General features: G+C 41.7%; 1 protein-coding gene across 4 annotated transcripts in view; it reads left to right on the forward strand.

Moving 5' to 3' along the window:
* The first annotated feature begins 3,649 nt into the window (after window positions 1-3,649).
* Window positions 3,650-17,144, forward strand: part of LOC122212886 (putative gamma-taxilin 2) — a 60,654-nt gene continuing 47,159 nt past the window's right edge. The window contains exon 1 of one of the 4 annotated variants that reach the window (XR_006199346.1): window positions 3,650-4,009. The gene's annotated coding sequence lies outside the window, so the exon portion shown is untranslated. The remainder of the gene's footprint in view (window positions 4,010-17,144) is intronic. The other 3 variants (XR_006199345.1, XM_042926873.1, XM_042926872.1) reach the window with 3 other exon arrangements.

Genomic DNA, 17,144 nt, shown 5'->3' on the forward strand with positions numbered 1-17,144 from the left:
ACACAGTCACTGGTGAACACTACAATGCCAGTTGGGATAGCACTTCCATAAAACCCATGGGTTCTATCTTGACGGATGCAAAAGCCTGTCAATGCTGGTAGCTCTGGCTGAGCTTTCTCCCATCTATCCTTGGTGGAATTTTGATTTTTCTGCTATGTAGATTTAAGGGTAAATAAGAGCAGTGGACTGCAGAGATGGTGTGAATATATAAGAGCAGTGGACTGCAGAGATAGTGTGAATATATCAGACACGGCCCAGTTTTCGCAAATTAGAAGGTCATCTTCTAGTATTTTAGGGTGAGTCGGTGCTCTTTCACTGAGTACCAGGCACCTGCCAGCACAAGAAAGCTTTAGGCTCTGGTCAACTGCAAGAAATGATCACACTGCCCGGCTGCAGGTGATCATAAGTGCCCGGTAATCTGCCAATAATTGTGCCTGAAGCTGGGTAGGGGGTGGGGAGGAGGAGGGAAAGGGAATTCTATCAAAGCCTTTTTCTGACTTCTCCTTCAATAGATAAGAGGCTCTGGAACTTTCCTTGACAAATAAGGGCTAAATATTAAGTCTTCTCTTTATTTAATCTGGTCGTGTAAGTTTTATCTTGGAAAGTTAGGTCCCATTTTGACTCAAAGCATCTCCCAAAACCTTCAACACTAAGGAGAAACAGAATCACTGGACACATCCATATTTGCAAAGAAAAAAAGTAATACTATTTGCAAAAACATGCTTTTGTATCCAGTGTGGAAAGTACTAACGAACACAAGCATACATAAGTACACAAGAAACATTTCTATTAGACATAATAAATAAATTCTGGAAAGTGGCATTAAATAGGATCAACACATTAAAAACTAATTGCATTTTTATAAATTAGAAATAAATAGTCCAAAAATGGAATTAAGAAAACATTCCATTTACAGGAGCAGCAAAAAGAATAAAATATATAGGAATGTATTTAACCAAAGATGTGCAAGATTTGTACATTGAAACTATAAAATATTGTTGAAAGAAATTTTAAAAGGACCTTAAAACAAGTACAAAGACTTCTGTGCTCATGTATGAAAGGACTGAAGACTGCTCATTAACAGGTGGCCTACAGATGATCCAAACAGATCTGCCACTTCAAAGCAATCCCTTTCAAAGCATCTCTTGGCTTTTTGTTGTTGTGTTTTGTTTTGTTTTGTTTTTAACCTGTGCTTATTTTGTTTTCCTAGAAACGCACAGGGGGATTCTAAAATTCACACGGACTTACAAGGGACCCATAAAACCAAATCAATCTTGAAACCATACGACTTATACTTCCAAATTTCAAAATGTACGACAAAATCAAATAGAGTATGGTAACGGCGTATAAATACACATAGAGAGATCAATAATAAAATTTAGAGACAGAAATAAACAGTCACACATATGGTTAGAAGGAATGTCAAAACCACTTAATGGGGGAAAATAGTCTCTTCCACAAATGGTGCTAGGATGAGTTATCAACAAATAAAAGTATGAAGTTGGACTCCATGATACACCATATACGAAAACTATTAAAAACGGTGTAAGTTCATGAACATAAGAATTTAAACTCGAAAACTTTTCAGAGAAAACATAGCCATAAATCACCATATTCTAGGACTGGGCAGTGGTTTCTGAGATATGAGATCAAAGTACAAGTGCAAAATAAAATTTACGTGCAAATAAGTTAACTGGGTTTCATCAATAGCAAAAACCTTTGTGGGGTGTTACTGTGCACCGAAGAAAAAGTTCTCAGACACTTAGACTGAGTGAACATGCAGGGCTGCCTCAGCCAGCGAAAACAGTAGCTGCGGCTAACTGCACATAGCTTTTATTTCTTATTTTATCAGATACGAGTATTAAAGAGTACCAAAGTATAGGACGAGAAAACAAAGGATCGTCTGATGTTTATGTGAAAAACACGCAGGGAGTACGTGCATCTCCAATGAGTGCCAGCAAGTTACAACCAATTTTGTACCTAACTATCCTTTGGGGGATCATGGGGCTCTATTCTGATAATGCTATCGCATCCAAGAGCCTTGAGACCAGAACACTGCTGACGTTTCAGCAATTCCCCATTTACCCTTCAGGACTTAGAATACATTCGCTAGAAATAACTCAACAGTGGAGCAAAAGAAATCATGAAGAAAGTGCAAAGGTAACTCACAGAATGGAGGAAAATATTTGTAAACCCTATCTGATATGGGCTTATATCCGGCATGTGTGCATAAGTCTCACATCTCCACGATAAAAGACAACCCATTTTTAAAATGGCAAAAGATCTTAAGAGACCCTTCCTCCAGAAGGCCAGCCAATAAGCACAGGAGAAGATGATAAATATCATTAAACATGTGGAAGCACAAGTCAAAAGTATAACAGGGTACCACTGGATGTCTATAATCAGACGAATGAATACTAGGAAGATGTTGGTGAGAATGTGGATGAATATGTCGCCTAGTGGGAACATAAAATTGTGCAACTGCTGTGGAAAACACTTTTGTCACTTCCTTAATAAGTTAAACATATAACTACTATATAATCCAGCAATTTCCTTCTTAAGTATACACCCAAAAGAACTGAAAACAGATGGTCACACAAATATTTGTACAGAAATGTCCATGGCAGCCCTATTCACAATTGACAAAAATTGAAAACAATACAAATATTCATCCACAGATGAATGGATAGAGAATATGTGGTAAATCCAAGGAATATAATGAGCCCTAGAAAGAATGAAGAACTCATGGATACTACAATCTTGAAGTCAAAAGAAATCAATTGCTAGGGTGAAGGGAAAATGTGAGGTGGTTGTTAGTGAGCATGGTGCGTGTGCGTGTGCGTGCGTGTGTGTGTGTGTGTGTGCGTGTGCGTGTGTGAAGGTGACAAAAATATTTTGGATTTATATAGTAATGATCACACACCTTTATGGATATGATAAAAATTACCAATTGCATACTTAAAAATGGGAGAATTTGATGTAGTGAATTATACCTTTTTTAAAAAGTCTTAATTCTTGGAGCTCTGATTGTATGAGATGGAAACATGTATCAAATGTATCAGGAACCCTCAGAGCAACATTTCATATTAACAACAACAAAGGAAAGCTATTCAGCAAACCAAGTTTATTGTAAATGTAATCAATGAAACAGATGATGGACACAGTAGAATTTATTCAGGAAATACTAAAGGCCAACTATTTGCGGAGCTTTGTTCTGGAAGCCCGGGTTGGTCAGCAATCCCTCAACAAGACAAGAGCCCTATCTCCCAATAAGCTGTAACTGGTAAATGACAGTCAAAGTTCTGCTGGCAGGGCAGGCTCTGGGCAAGTGTTGGAGAGCAGACAAATCATGAAAGCCAACAGTCTTCCACTTTTTGAGAAGTGTGAGGACACCTTAGGTTAATCCAACTAAAACACAAGTGTATGGCTGCCTTCACTCAACGCTGATCTATTATTACATTCCCAAACACTGGAATACCTCTTAAGTTCTTCGGATACCTTCCATAAGCAGGACCTTTTCCTCGGAAAACTACAAATCCCAGAAGGCTGCCGGCGCAGCCCAGTGGGCACGCTCACTTTTTCAGAGCCCCGAATTACGCTGTGGGCTTGGGAGCTACAGCGACGCAGCTTGCTCGGAGTGCCAGTTCCAGTTCGATCCGGAGGCTCTACCCCGGACTTGGCAACGCCTCACGGCCTTTACTGAAACTTTGGCCCCAAAGAGCGACAGCGTAGCCTTTAACATTCCCCATCCTGCCCGACTTCCTCCCCTCTAAGGACAACCTCCTCCGGTCACGTGAAATACCTCTCGTGCGTGACTGGTTGCCGAGGTACAGAACCTAAAAGCTACGTTTTGGAAGCTTCCGTGCTGCTGGTTAAATGGCACATTTTGGCTGCTTGCGTCAATCCTTCGCGACTCAGGTGAAACTGGTAGTGCTGAAAGAGGCACCCACCATCCTCAGTTAGGTCACTGGGGGAAATGCCTGGCTTGCCACCGACTACAAGGTAAAAGGTGAGGAAGAATACTGTTTTTTACGTGTTGGCTGTTAGCGCTTGTTTGGTAACCTTTGCCACGAGACGAACATTTGGCTTTGTTTCCTCCCGGGCGATGACCGTGGGAGCGAGTGTGTGTTTTTACCTGTGTGTAGGACTAAATGGGGTGGGGAAGACCGCTAGGGCTTGGGGGCGCTTGGCTGAGAAGGAAGGGCAGGGGGCGCAGCCCTATCTGAAGGCCAGGTGCGGGTGAGCCAGGTGTGACAGCCACGTGCGAATGTCGCTGCGGGGGCCTTGGAGCCTGGTGATCTTGCTCCCAGTGCTCCCCGCGCTGGGCACCACAGTCGGGAGACGGGACTGAGGTCAGTAGCTAGCCCTGGGGCTTTGGTGGGTGCACAGAGTTGCTCTGGATGCGCCCTGGCGGAACTAGCGAGCTATTGCGTAGTTCGGTAATGGCGCGGAGGCGCTGGCTACGCTGCGTCTCCTTTTCCTGCTCTGCCTTTCCTTTCCGCCGCCACACAGGCTGGTCCGTTGCTGTGAAGTAGCTGGTATGGGCGCGTGGTTCCTGAACCTTGGCTCTTGGCATCGCCCGTTTGGCGACACGCGGGGGCAGCGATGCCGAGGTGATGCCAGAGGACTTCAGTCCGACACAATTGGGCAGGATCGTCGTGTAACAACTTGTCTTTCTAACTTACGTTTTTCTTCCTTTCTCTCTTTTTTTTCTGTGCTTTGAGTGGCTTACCCCTGCCTGGCCTTTGCTGTCTCAATGTGGGACACATTCTAGAAAATTTCCGTTATTTTACTTACGGCAAGGAGTTTTCACTCCCTGGATACAAAAAAGTGGAGACCTCCTTAAGAATGGGAGAATCCACTAGTTCTGCGATCGGTTTGTAGAATCGGGGAACGGTCACGCGACGCCTGCGGATGCGCTCCTTAACGGTATGCTGTTTTCGGTATGCTGTTTTCGCAGCCCTGTTGCCGAGAATTGCAGACGAGGGCTTTGGAAATCCCGTTTCTTTTCCCATCACTTGAACATGTTAAAACATTCACTCCTGTATGAAATCATGAAATAATATTTTTCTAACATGTTTAATGAATTTCAGAAGGTCAAGTTTATAATTGAGCAAAGTGTCAAGAACTAGCTTTTTGGGGTCTGTTTCCAATGTTAGGTATTTTCAGGTATCAGTACAATGGGTTGCTAACTTCTCAGGGTCCACCCGACCCCGCCCCCAACTTCTCACTCTCCACACAAGAAAGATGTGCAGGAAAGATCCAGTATGTGCAGCACTGAAAGCGAAGTCGCAGATTCGAGCTAGAAATTCAAAATTGTCACTTTGTGTGGCAGTGATTTTAGAGATCCTTCCCCCAGGGAGAACTCTGATTAAAATTGTAACATAAGTTCTGCTTTATGCTCCTTCGGATGAGGATAGAAAGTGGTTGGATTAGGAACAGGGGTTTATTCAATTAGTGTTTTTAATGACCAGATTAGAAAGGTTAAGGTAATGACCCTTTGTGTTAATAGTTGGACATGAATAGTCTGAAAATGATAGCGTCTCAGCGGATTCATTTTTGTCTACCAACTGTACAGTTCTCTGCTTATGCTTTTCTGGGCATTTTTCTAGTTTTGATTTCTCATTTAACTGGGATTGAAACGTTAACAGGATAAGGTATTCATTTTGAATTTCTTTTCTTTCTTTTCTTTTTCTTTCTTTTCTTTTCTTTCTTTTCTTTTCTTTTCTTGTCTTTTCTTTTCTTTTCTTTTCTTTTCTTTTCTTTTCTTTTCTTCTTTTCTTTCTTTTCATTTCAAGTTGGGTGAATATCTGCTATCTGCAGAAGTCACTTTTAGGTACATTCTTTAATTTTTAAACTTTCTCACTGACTTGGGAAAAAAAATACTTCTCAAGGTAAACCTCTTTTCCTCTTTTTTCCCCTATATTTTCAGGAAGCAGAAATAATGTGTAATTATTCGGTTATTTTTTAAATTTGGGGCAGTTAAAACACAAGTGACTCCCTTGTTCCTCTGTTGAGACGATGGCTTTGATTGGGTTCTGTTATTACACAGTTACCTGTTTTTCCCTTGTTGTGTTTATCAGTGCTTATATATTTTGGGGTTCTGTTGGATGTATGTAAAGTTGTAATTGTTAATTTTTGTGGATTGACATTTTTGTCAAAATATGATGCTTTTGCCTTTTGTAACAATTTTTGCCTGAAAGCCGATTCTCATTTTAGCATTGCCCCTCTACCTTTCCTTTAGTTACTGTTTTTATGAAGTATCCTTTCCCCATGCTTTCATTTTCATACTGTTTGTGTCCTTGTATCTGAGTCTATTGTAGAAGACGGTTAGTTGGACTCTTCATTTTTAAAATCCATGTGTCGTACTTGGCCCCTTAATTAGAGAGTTTACTCCATTTACATTGAACGTAATTACTAACCGGGATGAATTTACTTCTGCTAACTATTTATTTATTTATTTATTTATTTATTTATTTATTTATTTATTTATTTATGTATGTATGTATTTATTTATTTCTGCGTTTTATTATTTATTTATTTATTTATTTATTTATTTATTTCTGCTATTTTTTGTTTGGTATGAGTCTTTTTTCCTTCTGTTACTGCCTTCTTCTGTGTTTGTGTTTTTTTGTAGTGTAGAATTTTTTTTCCTCATTTCTTTTTGTGTATATTGGTTAGTTTTATAGTTGTTTTCTGGGTATTACAATTGGCCCCTTCAGTTTATAACGAATGAATTTGACTTACTACCAAGTTTGTTTCAGTAGTATACTGAAAGTCTGTTCATATACAGTTTTGCCATCTTCTTTGTTGTATTGTCTTAGATTACATCTTTATAGATGAAACATTTTTATTTTTGTTTGTAGTGTGTCTTTTAATCACCTAGGGGAAAAAAGAAGTTAAGAACAAAAATACAGTAATACTGGCTTTTGTGTTTATCTTACGTAGGTACCTTTAGTAGTTTATTGTTTTGTATGGCTTTGAGTTGATGTGTACTATCCTTTCATTTCTGTCTCATTTTCAAATGTCTCAAATCTGATCTTCATTTTCATTTTTTGTAGTGTGGGTCTGGTAATAAAGTATTCTCTCCTTCTCTTTTGCTTTGAATTTATTATCTCATTTACTTTTATTGAAGTGTGGTTGATGTACAATATTATATTATTTTCAGGCATACAGCATACTGATTCAGCATATTAATACATTATGAAATGATCGACAAACACAATTGCTCCACTTACCATTTGTCACCACCCCCCCAGCTTTTGTTTGTCTGGAGATGTTTAATGCCCTCTTTTGTTTTGAAGGACAGACTTTGAATTTATCGTATCTTAAGTTTGTTGAGCTCCTTGTATGTGTAGATTACTAGTTTTTATCAGATACGAGAAATTTTTTCACTTCTTATTGTCTCTTAGTGGCTGTTATTTTCTTCAAATATTTTTTTCTGCTCTTCTGTATTCACTTCCTCTTTAACTCCCATCATGTGTGTGCTGGTATGCCTACAGGTCTCTTAAGCATGTTGATTCTTTTCATTCTTCTTTCTCACACTTTTTCGTACGGTTTCTCACACTGTACCATTTCAGTTGACCTGACTTCCAGTGTACTGATTTTACTGCCTGCTAAAAACTCTGCTGTTGAATCTCTTTTTCATGAGTTTTTCATTTCAGTTACTGTACTTTTTGGGTCTGGAATTTCTGTTTGTGGTTCTTTTTCTGACTTTTATTTACTGATGCTGTTATTTTGTACATACATTGTTTTCCCGATTTAGCACTTTGTCCATATAAATTTTATTTTATTTTTTTTATGTTTATTTTTGAGAGAGAGAGAGAGAGAGAGAGAGGGAGAGAGAGAGAGAGACAGACAGACCATGAGCAGGGCAGAGGCAGAGAGAAGGAGACTCAGAATCTGAAGCAGGCTCCAGACACCGAGGAGTCAGCCCAGAACCTGACGCGGGGCTTGAACCCATGACCTGAGGTCATGACCTGAGCTGAAGCTGGCCGCTCGACTGACTGAGCCACCCAAGCACCCCACACATTTTATTATTTTTAAAACGTTCTCAGTAACATATTTACACCAGCAGGTAATTCAAAACATGCATGTAATTAGTTCAACACCAAGGTTTCCTAAGGGACATTTTCTCTTACTTTGTTTTATTCCTGTGATTTGCCCATAGTTCCGTGTTTCTTTGCACACACTATAATTTTTTGTTGGCAACTAAGTGTGGCGAATGTTACTATCAAACAAAAGCAAATTCTGATTTGGTAAGAAGACACCTTATTTAAAGAGACCGGTGCAATATGGAGAACATTCTGATTGTAGAAATCTGAAAGTATCTCAGTCAGAGAGTGGCTTTTCTTTTATTGGGAGGGTAAGCAAGATTAGTAAAAACTTTTTCAGGGGAAATGAGCAAGCAAAGAAAGTGAGCATGTGGCATGATGGGCTGTGTGTCTCAGCTCTTACTTGGGGTGACTTCTTAATAGGGGGAATAATCTGTATTTTAGTGCTTACTCATGGGTAAGCCTGAAATTAGGGGTGTGTGGAATGGAAAGAAGGCTGACTAAACTTTGGTCAAGAGAAGGCAGTGAGTAAGAAATGCGCAGTTGTGAGTACTGAACTGTGGATACCAGAATCTTTCCCCCACTAGCTAGGGTTCTTGCTGCTTGTGATAGATTATAGTTGTTTGTTCAGTTAACTTTTTATGGTTTCTTTATGGAGAGCTGTTTTGCAAAAATAATATATACTTTGTATGGTCTTGGAAGTCATCTGTTTTAGATAATGATATGAAAGATACTTCCTTGAAAGCTGGGAGTGACAAAAACAAAAACCAAACTCAGTCTTTACAAGTGGGTTTCATTTAGGGAACTCCGTTAACGCTTGGCTAGGCCATTTAAAACTTGCCTTAGCGCATACTTCCTCCTTGAACACAGCAAGATGTAAAACCTTAGGATCTTTAAGGTCTTTTCTGAGCATATCCTGCTCTTACATATGTCTGGGCTTCTGGATTCTCTGGTATACCTGGAGGCTTTTCAAAGCTCTGTTCCGTCTATCTTTCTTCTCCAACCTTCTCATTTTTAGGTTGTTTGCCTTACCTGTTATTCTTAGCCCAGAATGGTGGCTGTGGCTGTTACTACAGCTTTGGCACTCGGAGGCTATACCAGCCCAAGGGAGTTCGTTTTGAGAGTAGCAGAATAAAGGCTCCTTTGGAGCCACTGTATGGGTCAAAACCCATCATCAGTGCTCTTAAGAACAAGGTTTCTATTAGCCACTCTGCCACCGGCAGACGACACCAGGAATGCTAGCCGCTTTCAAGCTGTGGTTAGTGTATGTTAGGCAGGTAATTATAAAGTCACTCTGTCCTCTTACAGATGTGCAGTAGCTGCTTTCTTCATTTAGCCCTCCCCTGGTGGGTGTGTTGATTATATTCCAGACTTCTAAGGAAAAAAAAAAAAAAAAGGGAATTTGGACAGTTTTGGGGAGCTTAATCATTGCCTTAGTGTAGGAATGGTTTTATGGAAAACCTGCCTCATTATTTTCAGTCATGTCCCTCCCTCTTGCATAAGCTTAATTTTGTAAGGTGGTGGTATCCAGATAACACACTTAGTTAATTTTTTTTTTTTTTAACTTGGTTAGGTGAAATAGCTCCTAATGAATTATCTATAGTTAGCATACAATTGTGATTGTCTAGAGTTATCTGTAGACTATCTAGAATTGATACATAATTGTATAATTGACAGTGCAAATGACAGACCTTGCTTCAGGGACGCTTGTTGTTTATGTAAAGTAGAGTTTAAAGTAATGTCCCAAATAAATTCCTTTTCCTCCTTTTTCTTCTTACCTCTCCTTTTCCCCATGGTCCCAATATGATTATAAGTACCTTTCAGATAATCAAATGGGTGTGACTGTATTTAAAACATCTAAAGCATATACCAATTTAACGTTGGTATTCAGCAGCATTAAAGAGAGTAGATACAGATACTAGGTGACCTTTAGTATCCATTCAGACCCAGAGATTATACTTTTGTGGTTTTATCCATGTCCTAGTTGAATTTATGTTGGTAGTTACGACCGTGTAAATTCTGCTCTTTGATGGAAAAGATTTACCAGATAACCAATGTGGTCTCCCTGTGCTACCACAATACTTTTGTTAATGTTTATGGTCTTGGGAATTGATTTTAATTCTGTTTCCAGAATGCCCCTCCCGTCTTCCCACTTTCCACCGCTTAACCTGCTGTAAGCAATATTTACTTGTTATGATGACATTTTTTCTACTTCTGTAAGGTAGACTGGTGTGGTGGGGAATAAGAGCTTCTAGAATTTATGCCATAGAACATCATTTCTTCTTTAAGAAATGTTGTTGTGTTAACATGTGGTAAGAGAAAAAAATTTCTGAAACCTGTGGGTATATTATCCTGCAGAAGGAACTCCCCACTTATGATTAAGTAGTGTGCTGAGATGGGGAGATTGTTCTGGATTATTTGGGTAGGTGGGCTCGGTGTAAACACAAGCATCCTTATAATAGGAAAACAGGAGTGTGAGACTCAGAGAAGGAGATGTGGGCAGGTATCAGAGAGAGATCTGAAGAATCTGCTGCAGACTTTGAAGGTGGAGAAAGGAGTGGTCTCTAGAACTTGGAAAAGGTGTGAAAACAATCTCCTTGAGAGCCTCGAGAAGGAGGCCTGAGAGCTTCTGATCTTCATAACTGTAAGATGATAAATGTGAATTTTTAATGCATTAGGTTGATAGTAACTTGTTAACAACAGTAATAAGAAGCTAACATAGCATGCATCTTACAGAATTCCTCATTCACAAATTATTACAGTAGTTCCGCAGTGGGCCAGCAGTTTATATTCATCATAGCAAATTTTCTCACAACTCTATAAGGTAGGTACTGTCCATCCAGTTTACAGATGAGGTAACAAGTGTTTAGCTCTCACCATGGCTGCACAGGATGTGGTAAGTGCTATGTTAAAATATCGGGCTCTTTTGGCTCTAAGACCATTATCTGTTCCATATGTCTCATGCTCTCTCTTATTAGCACAGTCCTCAGTTGTTAAGGGTACAAAGGGCAAAGCCTTCTTGCTGAGTGTGAGCAAATGTTGGTGGCAAGTAAATGAGTAATAGTTTTACTAAATGAAAATAAATTTAATTAAGGGTGGGATGTGATTAGGAAGTGTCAGAAATCTCGTGAGATCTAGAGACCAGGTGGATTGTGAACCGTCTAGGCTTCATACCTGTGGTTTCACTCATCTGAGCCCCACCTGGACGTTAGATACAGATTTGGAGGTATGGGTGCACTGGAATTCTCGGAAAAAGCACCTCAAAGTGTAACTTAGGTAAATTACAGGTTGACCATTGTTTGAAGTGTGAAGTAGAGAGACCCATTCATTGTAAGTTCTGTTGAAGAAAGTCCACAATTGTGTGTTAACAAATGCTAAAGTGGTCTGGGACAGTAGGACAAATAAAAAAAGCATTGATGTTTCAAAATGGCATGATGATTGGTCCACATGGAGCTGGAGAAAGGTGGCTTCAGAAAATTGGGACACAGATGATGCACTTGGCTAACCCATAAGAGTAGAGGACCATCTTATATTTTAGGACTCTCTGGCTTTAAAGATGCTAGTTGTGTGACTCAACCCCTGCCACTCTGCAAAATAGGTCAGGTCCAAGCATATTTCAGTGGACGTTAAAATCTTTGGATTCCTGATTATTTGGCTGCCGATATCAATGTAGATTTGTACCTGTATCTCTCAGAGTACAAATAGTCATTGAATTATATATAGTTAGAGCTAGAAGTGGTTTTTAGCTCATCGTAGTTTTATAGACAAAACAGCCACAGGTATGAGATCTGAAATATATAACCCTCTGTGATTGTTTTAAAAGGCAAAGTACTTAGTCTAATATATACTGTCATTTTAGAATTCGTCTATAAGGAATCTACTAGTATGTATACTACTAGCATGGAGATTATAAAACTAGAAACTCTGTACGACCCTTTTCATAACAGACCGTTTGCCAAACTATTTTGGTCAATTTTGGCTTCTTCAGTGCTGCAGAAAATTAGATTTCTTCATCCCTATATTTAGCACTTATATTTCTTCTCCCAGATGCTTTGCCTGCCAGCAGGAAGTATTTGTAGTAACTCCTACGAAGTTATTTTGTCCATGTATTATTGCCTACCAGAGCTCAATTACCACTTTCAGGAGAACTTACTCTTCAGGATGTGATAGGTCATAATGATAATGCATTTTTATTTGTCCATATCTTTGGTTCTTGTACACGGACAGACTTCTTAAAATTGCTCATCACCGAGACTGTTCATTATACCTGCCTGGAAAGGATTTCTGAGTATTGAATGAGGGATTATACCACTGTTCCAGATGGTTTAATCAGAGCAGTGAAGAGCAAGGGGAAATGCTTAGGATTCACTTTTCCTCACCTCCTATTTGGATTATCCTGGCTTGGTAATGCCAGTCACTTAAAAAAATAAATATAACTTACTTACAAGTTACAGTTGACCAAGAAGGAAGTGGTTGGTCCTGTTGTCCCACGTAGTGCCAGGGCATTTTCCCTAAAATTGGATTTGCCAGATCATTTGTAAGGTACAAATTCTTCTTAGATTATGTTTTTATTTCTGCCATCTTCTTGTGTGTGTCCTTATTTACACCTGAGGGCGGCAGTTCTTAATTTCTTCGGCCTAAGGAGTTATCTAAATATTACTTAATTTTATTTTTAAAACTCCTTAAAAAGCACCAAGGACTCCAGTTTGGAGTCTACAGTGCTACCAAAAAATTTTAATGGGTCCTGTGAAAACCCAATGCTGTATTTCATGGTTCAGATGGATCCTATACCTTTCAGTCATCTCGTAATGCATTGTCATGTGGTCACTGACGTACATTCTTCTTCCAAATGTTGTTATCCAATATTAGGCAATCATACTTGCTGATATCATTATCCCTCTCAGCAGAAAAGCCATTATGTACTGGGAAGCTGCTGGAGTCATGGTGACCGACTGAAATTATCCAAAATTCTGATTTGCGTTTGAAAGTTTGAAGTCTTCCCATTGCGACAAATTCTGTTGTTTATCCTGACGGGCTTATTTCATTCATTTTCTAGAAAATATCGGGCAGATACCCAAACCTGAAAAATCATGGTAACTAGAAACTGTGGAGGGCCAGAGATTTTACTTTACTTGCAAACTGATAACTTGGCAGTATTTTATGAATACGGGGAGAAACCTCGAGACAAAAGAAGAGTTTTTTACAATTGCATTTACCTGAGGGCCCGCATGCACGCACCTGTCTCCTGAGCCTGGTGGTGTAAAGAGAAGCAGATGATGTTTGCATTTCAGAAGAGTAATGCTAGGTTTAGGGGATCTGACTCGTTAATAATGGGCAGTGTGGTGGGAGGAACAGTGCCTGCTCAAGGACGCCCATGTCTTCAGCAGGACTCATGAATGACCTCATTGTCCAAAGGGACTTGGCAAAGATGCGGCGGCATAGATTAGGATATTGAGGGAGTCTTCGGATGGGCCCAGTGAAACTGCTAGGATCCTTGCAAAGGAAAGACGGGGAGAGGAGTCGGTGGTGAGGTGGCGGGGGTGGGGGGGTGGGGGGGGTGGGGGGAGGGGGGCGGGAGGAGGCATTATGTATGAGGCTTAACTTGCTATTACTGGCTTTGAACATGCAAAAAAGGTCCACGAGCCAAAGAACACAGGTAGCCCCCAGAAAAGACAAGGGAATGGATTCTCCCACAGAGCCTCAAGAAGGGATATAAGATAATAAATGAGCCACTGAGTTTGTGGCCCTTTGTTACAGCAGCAACTGGAAACATAGGCAGTAAGCAAATCTGCCCATTGCTTTAGAAGTCAATGCCATTCTTATTTTTTTCCCCAGGGCATCCTTGAAAAGATAGTCTGAAACAAAGACAGGAGGTGTGTCGTGTCTCTGCCCACAAGAGAGGCAGAAACACTGTCATAGGCTCTGGTGAATCTTCTGTTGGGTGCCCATTGGCCACACTTGTTCAGTCTGACCAGCATAGCCCAGGACCAGATTTTTCCAGTCTGTCTCATAGGATACTATCAACAGGACTCCAAGCATGAGGAAGAGCCCAAGTGGCAGGATTAACTTCGACCCTGCCCTGCTGTAACTGGCTGAGGAAGTCTCACAGACCGTCAGAAAGCCAGATGGCTTTCTTCCGTGGGGCCCGGTGTTGACCTTTCCACTGGCCTGAGGCATGGCAAGATACACTCACAAGTGGTCCGCAAGAAAGAGGTCTAGGGCAATTTTGTCATCATTAATAACTCTGGCCAGGGAGTTGAGACTCCCTTGAAGCCATTCGTTGATCATTTCAACTAAATTTGTGGACAGATTTCAGACTGCCTTTGGTTCGTGAATGACTTCCATTGTGGGGATAAAACTACCTGCGCTGTGGGCATAAACCCACCTACGTGTGGAGTTAGTTGTTCTCGGGTGGGTTCCTGCAAGGAACCAAAGCTAGCGTCATTTTGGAGAGCACTTCACAGTTGTCTGAGGGCTACATGAGTACTAGTGGTATTTAAACACTTCAACACTTGATGATCTGTTATGACTTAAACACTTGGTGATCCATTATGACCACCGCTAAGATAGACGACGCTTGAGGGACACAAATTAGTGCACAACTTCCATGAAAGACGAGGCACACATGGTACCTTTGGAAAGAAAGTGTTGTTTATGATTTTGGAGCTTCCCAGGGAGGACTTCAATCAGTGTCCCCAAGTGGCACAAGTTCAGAGTGCTTGACAGCATAACTCCCTAGAGAGCCGGTGAGTCTTAGAGTTTGCAGGTAAGTAATTGAATTATATCCCCTTTTTGAATGGCCTGCCTGAGGCCAGTCCATGCAGTTTGTCCTTCTGTCCATGACATCGGGAGGGTGGCATTTTTCTGCCCCTGGAATGAGCTGGTGATGCCTAAGAGGAATGAAGGCAGGGCAGACACTCAGTGAGGTACACATGTATTTTATTTGGGAGGTGCAGGTTCGGGGACATCCCCTGCTAGCTACATCCATTTAAATTGCAGTCAAATTGTCATGAGCTGTCTGGCTGGAAGGCACATTCAGCAGTGTGTCCAGTCCAAGGAGCTCTTCCTTCCCCCCCACCCCCAGCACCCCTTCGCCTAACCCGTTCCTGCCTCAGTGCGTACATTTTGGTAACTGCCGCAAAAATATCTCCGGTATTTCCAGGAGATACATCTTTACCTTTTGTCCGGTCATCCCCTACTTGTGGCAGTCCTTTTGTCCAGAAAGGTTAGGTACTTCAGGGCTGAGGTAAGTTGTATAAACGGCACAGAGATGCATTCTCTCCTCTTTGACCGGTGTGGACTATCACCCTAGGGATATCCCTTGGGCATTGTACTCAACAATGTACGCCATCATCCTTGTGATCTAGGACCATGTCAGTCCCACAAGAGACTCCAGGTAGCTGATGCAACGTTTGAGTCCTCTAGGCCCCATTTGGTACCTGGAGGGTGTTCCCCCTGGGTGACTCGGTTTTACTGTCGGGGGAATGAGGCAAGCATCAGCCTAAGAATGCTATGGTCAGGATTCTTTGAATTTCTTCTGCCGCATTGGCCCCGATGATGATTACCCGGGAGGAGACAGAGGGGATGATCCCTTTCTGGGGGCAGCTGCATTCACTGGCCCAACTCGCATTTCCAAGGTGTGTAGATAAGGACAAGGTGGGGAGGTAATATTAGGAACCCAGCATGGAGCCCATTGTGGGGCTTGCACTCATGACCCTGAGATGAAGAAGACCTGCGCTGAGACCAGGAAGTTGGAGGCTTAACTGACTGAGCTACCCTGGCACCTGTTGGGAGTCTTGTTGAGATGGCTTTTGAGGGGCAGTCCTAACTCCCAGTAATACTACGTGCCTATGGATGATGGGGGAACGTGGGTGGTACAAGGGGTACCTGGACTGTCGCTGCATTCTTAGTGGGTCTTTGATAAGAGGTGTGCCACTGTCAGATCACAGGTCATCTGTAGGAGGTGATCACAGGATCGATTAGGGCAAGGGCTTCGTTGCTGTGGTGAGAGTCAGCTGATCAGAGTGGAGTGGCAACCCCACAACCTGAAAAGGAGGTAGCCGTGGGGTACCCGAGACCAGTAGCCCTGGCAATAGTTCAAAGGTCAGCGGTACTCAAACTTCCAGCAGGAGGTACACTCAGTGCCCTGTGTGCTGTGGCCTTCCCAATCTGGAGACAACTGGGTCAACTCTCAGCCTGTGTCACAAGCCTAGCATACAATGGTAACGTCTGCATCAGAAACAGAATGTTTTACTTTGTGCCCAGTCTACGATGGTGGTGTACATGTTGCCATGATCCGTGCAGTCGGTGAGCGTAATTCAGCCTGTAGCAAAGGCGGCAGTCCGGGTGGTGCAGGCTTGATCCGCAGCTTGCTTTCACTCTCACCATGGGCATCTACGTGAATAACCCAGATGATTCATTTAGTGGGTTTGATTGATTTCCCCATTTCGTGGTGCTAAAGAGGAGGTCCTTAATCTACCAGTCTGTCTTTTTTTTCTAAGTTGAAGACCAAGTAGTGAGCCGTAACAAGTCTTACCGGGGAGAGATAAGGTATAGGCCAGAGCAGCAGAGCAGCAGGAGTTACCTTGAATTCACTCCGCCTAACGCAGCAGCCATGTCCATTCTTGGTTCTTCATAATTTGTGCTGAGGCAAAACAGCGAGCACAGCCAGCTGCGGCCATTCGGCTTCATTGTAACCAGGTCACCGGGTAAACTGGAGATTTGGAGAGGAAACCGGAATTTGGAGAGCCCCTCTGAATCCCACTGGGCCAGTGGCTTTGCTTCAGGCAACAGACCTCCAGAATGACAGCAAACACTTCTTTGTGTAAAGTAGAGGTGGGACTTGGCTGACTAAGTCCTCGAGTCGGCCATTTCAGTTTGTTACATGAAACCTGTTGGGCTTTTCCTACATTGTTAGTCTTAAAAACTGAGTTCACCCACCCCGAAAGGAGAATATCAGGCCAGAGAGTCAGGAGAGCATCTTGGAATAAGTCTTCAGCGTTTGCAGGAGCCCAGGGACAAGATAATTGGTGCTTTTCAAAAGGATGCACCGGGTATGTGAGGTAGGCTTGCCCATTGCTTGCCTTATCA

The sequence above is a fragment of the Panthera leo genome (assembly GCF_018350215.1).
Source record: "Panthera leo isolate Ple1 chromosome Y unlocalized genomic scaffold, P.leo_Ple1_pat1.1 chrY_random_Un_scaffold_88, whole genome shotgun sequence".
Lineage (NCBI taxonomy): Eukaryota > Metazoa > Chordata > Mammalia > Carnivora > Felidae > Panthera > Panthera leo.